Raw genomic sequence first — 6,468 nt, 5'->3', positions numbered from 1 at the left:
AGGATAAGCGGTAGAAAATGAATGAATGAATGATTAATGATCATGTAGCGGCACGGCGATCGAGTGGTTAGCGCGCAGACCTCACAGCTAGGAGACCAGGGTTCAATTCCACCCTCGGCCATCTCTGTGTGGAGTTTGCATGTTCTCCCCGTGCATGCGTGGGTTTTCTCCGGGTACTCCGGTTTCCTCCCACATTCCAAAAAAACATGCTAGGTTAATTAGCCACTCCAAATTGTCCATAGGTATGAATGTGAGTGTGAATGGTTGTTTGTCTATATGTGCCCTGTGATTGGCTGGCCAGGGTGTACCCCGCCTCTTGCCCCAAGACAGCTGGGATAGGCTCCAGCACCCCCGGCAATAGAATAGAAGAGAAGATGGCAATAGAAGAGAGAAGGGGGTATGCTGGAGCCTATCCCAGCTGTCTTGGGGCGAGAGATGGGCTACACCTTGGACTGGTCACTAGAAATTAATCTACTAATTCGAGTTGGCACTTTTATTGCAAATGTTGATGTGAAATTTGAGAAGAACGTGGGAGGCGGGAGTGTGTCATTTATAGATATGGGCGTTATTAATTACTGATGTTTATTGGCCATCGGCTGGTGGTCCCACCAATGAAAGAATAGGGAATCTACTGTATTCCAGTACGGTCATTGTAACGTTGCATAATAATGTGTTGCATGTCATGTTCTGTGCTTTAAAAGGTGAAAGAGAAATGACATGAATGAAAGGAAGACGGAGCAAAAGTGAAAACAACAACGTTTTTCCTGTAAGTCATCTGAGAATGGAGGCGTTCCACTCCCTCCAGTAAACACACCTCCATCCTCTCTCTCTCGCTCTCTCTCTTTCTGTCTCGTTTGCTTTCTCTGTCTTCCTGTATCAAGTTCATGTTGCACTACGCAAGGTTCCTTTTTCCTTTCATTTAATTTATTGCTCTTTTTCTGTGAACATGCAACCTTTTTTTCAAAAAGTTTCCATGGAAAGTGAAAAAAAAAAGGTTCCATGCGCTAAAACAACGCACGTTATAAATACTATTGGCTTTTTTTGTAGCTTCCATCTATTATTAGTATGGATGTTTTTAGAATTTTTGTCACAGTATTTGTCAAGTCTAAGAAAAAGTTGAGTGAAGTACACTAAAAATCCCTAAAAATCAAAACGTTCCCTGTCGAGTTGTCTTCCGGGGTTGACCCGTGGGATGGGGTTGATGAGGTGTCAGAAAACTTCGAGTCACGAGATCCATCCATTTTGTATGCCGCTTATCCTCACTATTGTGGCGGCTATGCTGCAGCCTAAAATTAATTCATCACACAGCAAATTAAAAATAACTCGACATTGTGCATTGACGTCAGCACCTTGGTGCATTTGTTCCATAGAACAACGGCATGACCGGAGTGAGCACTTTTGTCAGTCATACAATGTTTTTATCTCGCTGGGTGGAGGCTGGGCCGCTAGCATACACACAGAGTGCAGAAGAGTGTAGCATAGTAGAAATTCCATGAATGTATTGTAATTTTTTTTTATTTTTTTGCTGTAAATACATAGCAACACCAGTCGTAGAAGATCCAAATCCAAGTTCTTCACAAAACGTATGTCAACACTGAGTTCCAGATATCAAACATATCAAGCATGAAGGGGAACAAAGAAAAGGGGAAGTTAAAAAGTGAAGAAAATTGAACAGAAACAGCACTTCTGCACGGCCATTTTATGCGGCGAAGAGTCTTATTTATTTATTTATTTCTATGTATTACTTTATTATTATTATTTATTCATAATAATAATAATTATTATTATTATTATTACTTTATTATTATTTTTGGAGTAACATCAGCCCCAGAGTGTGATATAAGTAAGTAGAATTTTAATAGTTACTTCTAAATAAGATTTTTGACATTATTAGAGCCCTCCAGATAAGAAATAACACCCCTACAGTCACCTCTTCAGTTATATTGTCCAATATAGTAGATATTAGGGATGTCTGATAATTACCAATACCGATAATGACTGACCTGATATCAACATAAAAATGTGATATCAGTTGATATCGATATCAGATTACCGATATTAAAACAATGCTGGATACAACACATACTATATTCCGTTACACATATCGGTATCGGCTGATATCTGTATTGGAAATTGAGAGTTGGACAATATCGGCATATCGTTTTTTTATCGTTTTTTCCGGACATCCCCACTAGATAGACTAAGAAAATATATTTAAGACATGAATAAAAAAATTTCCATGCGGAAGACATGGACAATAAAAGGGTTTTGTTCCGTCAAACACGGCTGGGGTTTACCTCACTGAACAATTACTGACACCTAGTGACCAGTGTAGAGTACTACTTCTTACTAATGACTTATATTTCTATTTTAGTTCATTTGGCAATATCTATTGCTTCATTTAGGCAATAAAAATCTACAACTTTGTTCAAACATGTTTTTAAACTAATGACTGTTTGTATTCAACCGAGAAGAAGCATAATTTACTCATTATTACAAGTTATAAAAACCAACATAGCTGCAAAATTTAAACCGCGATATGGCGAGATATGCCATAAATTCTTTTAAGAGCAAAATAACAAATTAACAGAATTTAAAAACATATCCTCACTCGCCGGAGCTGGGATCAAACCAGCGTTCTTAAACATATAAGGCAGCAGCTGTAGCCTTACACTACAAGGGTTCAACAAGTCAGCAAGTGAATATTGCCATTTATTTTATAATTTTTTTATTATTATGGGGGGGTTGCATGTGGGAAAGGCTAGCTACATGCTAACATGGCACGGGAAACAAACCACAAGCCCATTTATACATACTAATAATATTTTGAATTCAACCACATACTGTACAGCAGGGGCCTCAAACTCAATTTACTTGGGGGGCCACTGGAGCTCGGGTCTGGGTGAGACTGGGTCGCATCAGGTTTTCCATAAAAAAACGCATTTATTAAAAACAAAACATTAAAAAAAACTTCACTTTGGTTCCAATTTTCTACAAGAAAAGCTCTGATAAAACATTCCACTGTTCTCAAATATCTTACTTTTTATTTTTCTACACAAAATAAGATGAAAAATAAATAAACAAATCAAGAATAAAGAAAATCAATCAATCAGTAATAAATAAATATAATAATAATAATAATAAAACAACAAATAATAAAAAGTTAAGAAACCACATATAGTTGGTGGGTAGACAAATGATTTTTTTCATATTAAAATGAGCAAAGCATTATTAGAGCCCTGTAGACATGACAAAACACGACTATAGTCACATTTATACTCTTTTTATTTACAACATATTGCGCAACTGCAGGGTCTTGAGACACATGCTAACTCGCAAACTTGAGAGCTAGCGACCTAAACGGTAGCCTTCAAGTTATTTCCTTTAAACTTAGCAATAGCCAAAATAGCCAAAAACTTACCACTTCCACACGGATAGGGAGGATAACTATTAACAGTTATTTAACCTTTAACATGAACATGAATCAAACGTAATAATTTTTTCTGGGTACATGATACCATACAGCATCCATATCAAACTTGCGCTGGCCGCACTAACATTAAACTTTCATATCAAGGCGGGGGCCTCAAACTAGGTTCCTGCGGGCTGTATTTGGCCCGCGGGCCGCGTGTTTTAGACCCCTGATCTAAATGATACCCAAGCCTAATTATACAAATTGCAGTGTACTTCTGCATCCAGAATTCCATCATAATGTATGTTAGTCATTATTTTATGTAATATAATTAATTATGAAGGGCGGCACGGCGGTCTGGTGGTTAGTGCGCAGACCTCACAGCTAGGAGACCAGGGTTCAATTCCCACCCTCGGCCATCTCTGTGTGGAGTTTGCATGTTCTCCCTGTGCATGCGTGGGTTTTCTCCGGGTACTCCGGTTTCCTCCCACATTCCAAAAACATGCTAGGTTAATTAGCGACTCCAAATTGTCCATAGGTATGAATGTGAGTGTGAATGGTTGTTTGTCTATGTGCCCTGTGATTGGCTGGCGACCAGTCCAGGGTGTACCCCGCCTCTCGCCCGAAGACAGCTGGGATAGGCTCCAGCACCCCCCGCGACCCTCGTGAGGAAAAAGCGGTAGAAAATGAATGAATGAATGAATTATGAAATTAAAAATGTGTGTGCTTTAAAGCAAACCAAACAAGATCAAACTAGTGTCCTGCGGGCCACATTTGGCCCGCGGGCCGCGTGTTTGAGACCCCTGCTCTAAATTGTCCATAGGTATGAATGTGAGAGGGGTCTCAAACACGCGGCCCACGGGCCAAATGTGGCCCGCAGGACACTAGTTTGAGACCCCTGCTGTACAGTATATCCCTAAATGTATGTACTTATGTGAAATATACGTAATATACATGGATCTACCAGTACAACTACATAGGAGATGGCCATAGAAAGATAATAGATGAGACAGGAAGGAGATAAAAGAAAAAAAAAAGAGGGAGAAATAAAGCTCAGCAGACGGAGGACGAGATGTTGTGGGTACTGCGCTCCAGTTGGTGTTGCTGTGGCCCTGCCCTCCCTGCTCACTGAGCCATTTCCTGTTTTTGACCTGAAATCTTTATTTAGAGCCATCCCTCCTCACTGCTCAGCATTCACGACTCGCCTGTGAGTGCGGAGAAATGAACGACGCCATAAAATCGCATCTCCGTTCAGCGCAGCGGCGACACAAGCATGTACTGTACGTACATCAACGACCAGACTATGGCGAGATGATGGTCGTGTTCAAGCGGTCGGGCTTTAGCCTTAATAGAATCATTGCTGCTCTAAGGAGTTTCATAGATATCAGACATTACTGAAAATATTCTAAATCCACAATACAGGTACTTCATTCCTTGATTTACAATTTAAATAATGCAAATAAGAAATAATCTGTTCCAGGGTCAAACTGTTTTAAGTCACCTGTGTAAAATTAAGCTAATCAGTACATAGATTAAATTGTACCTATTCAGGGTATCATCGTCATCATTCTGGCCTTAATTTTATTCATGTTTACATTTTTTGGTGAATCCCAAAACGGACCATTAAACTTTGTTGCAATACCCCGCCCACATCGAATGGCATAGGCTAAAATGCTAATATTTATGCTAGTATTTGTCATTGTCCATTTGTCGAGTACCTGTGATTTTTTTTAATTTAGTCTTATTTAGTCAAAGTCCTGGGCTGCATGGCGACAGAGTGGTTAGCGCACTGGCCTCACAGCTAGGAGACCAGAGTTCAATTCCACCCTCGGCCATCTCTGTGTGGAGTTTGCATGTTCTCCCCGTGCATGCGTGGGTTTTCTTCGGGTACTCTGGTTTCCTCCCGCATTCCAAAAACATGCTAGGTTAATTGGCTAACTCCAAATTGTCCATAGGTATGAATGTGAGTGTGAATGGTTGTTTGTCTATATATGTGCCCTGTGATTGGCTGGCCACCAGTCCAGGGTGTACCCCGCCTCTCGCCCGAAGACAGCTGGGATAGGTTCCAGCAAACCCCGCGACCCTCGTGAGGATAAGCGGTAGAAAATGAATGAATGAGTGCAGATTCAGGAAGAAGTCTTGTATTTTGATCTGACAAATCTTAAGTCAATTTGATCAATGGTGCTCCTGCCTTATAGACAAACATGACTAAATCAAGGGCTGCACGGTGAGCGAGTGGTTAGTGCGCAGGCCTCACAGCTAGGAGACCAGGGTTCAATTCCGCCCTCGGCCATCTCTGTGTGGAGTTTGCGTGTTCTCCCCGTGCATGCGTGGGTTTTCTCCGGTTTCCTCCCGCATTCCAAAAACATGCTAGGTTAATTAGCCACTCTCAAATTGTCCATAGGTATGAATGTGAGTGTGAATGGTTGTTTGTCTATATGTGCCCTGTGATTGGCTGGCCACCAGTCCAGGGTGTACCCCGCCTGTTGTCAGAAGACAGCCGGGATTTGCTCACTTACTCCATGCATGTTAATACACACAAAAACATCTCCTAAGAGTCTTATTATATGCATTATTACTAAGTTGTGTTTAGGTTCATGTTCATGTTTCGACCAAAGTGATATCCTGATGGATAATAAAAGGAATTCCTTGTTCCGACAGGCTGCCCTGAGACAAATATGGAGATGAGTATTGTTTATGTAAGCGTGGAGTACAACTGAGTGTGTAGTGACTACTAGGAAGTGCCAAACTCTCACACGCTAAGTTGCACCCAAACGCTCCACTGCTTTATTAATACGCGCAATATTTTGTTGCTTACTTTCTGCTAAAAAAAGACAAAATCATCAGCACAGAAATACAATCCCAATTATACTAATAATGATATTTAATATGTAACATGTACTAGGTTGTAGTAATAGCGAGTTTAAAAGGCACTGTGTTGAAGAGGGTGGAGCAAAGGTGATGACGTCACATGTCCGGGCAGCTGCTCCTGCTGCCTTCAAGTACTGTCAGTCAGACAAGAGAAGCACACGCTATTGAGACAATAATAAAAGCAA

This window comes from Doryrhamphus excisus, chromosome 2 (genome assembly GCF_030265055.1).
Source record: "Doryrhamphus excisus isolate RoL2022-K1 chromosome 2, RoL_Dexc_1.0, whole genome shotgun sequence".
Lineage (NCBI taxonomy): Eukaryota > Metazoa > Chordata > Actinopteri > Syngnathiformes > Syngnathidae > Doryrhamphus > Doryrhamphus excisus.
This window is presented reverse-complemented; position numbering follows the sequence as displayed.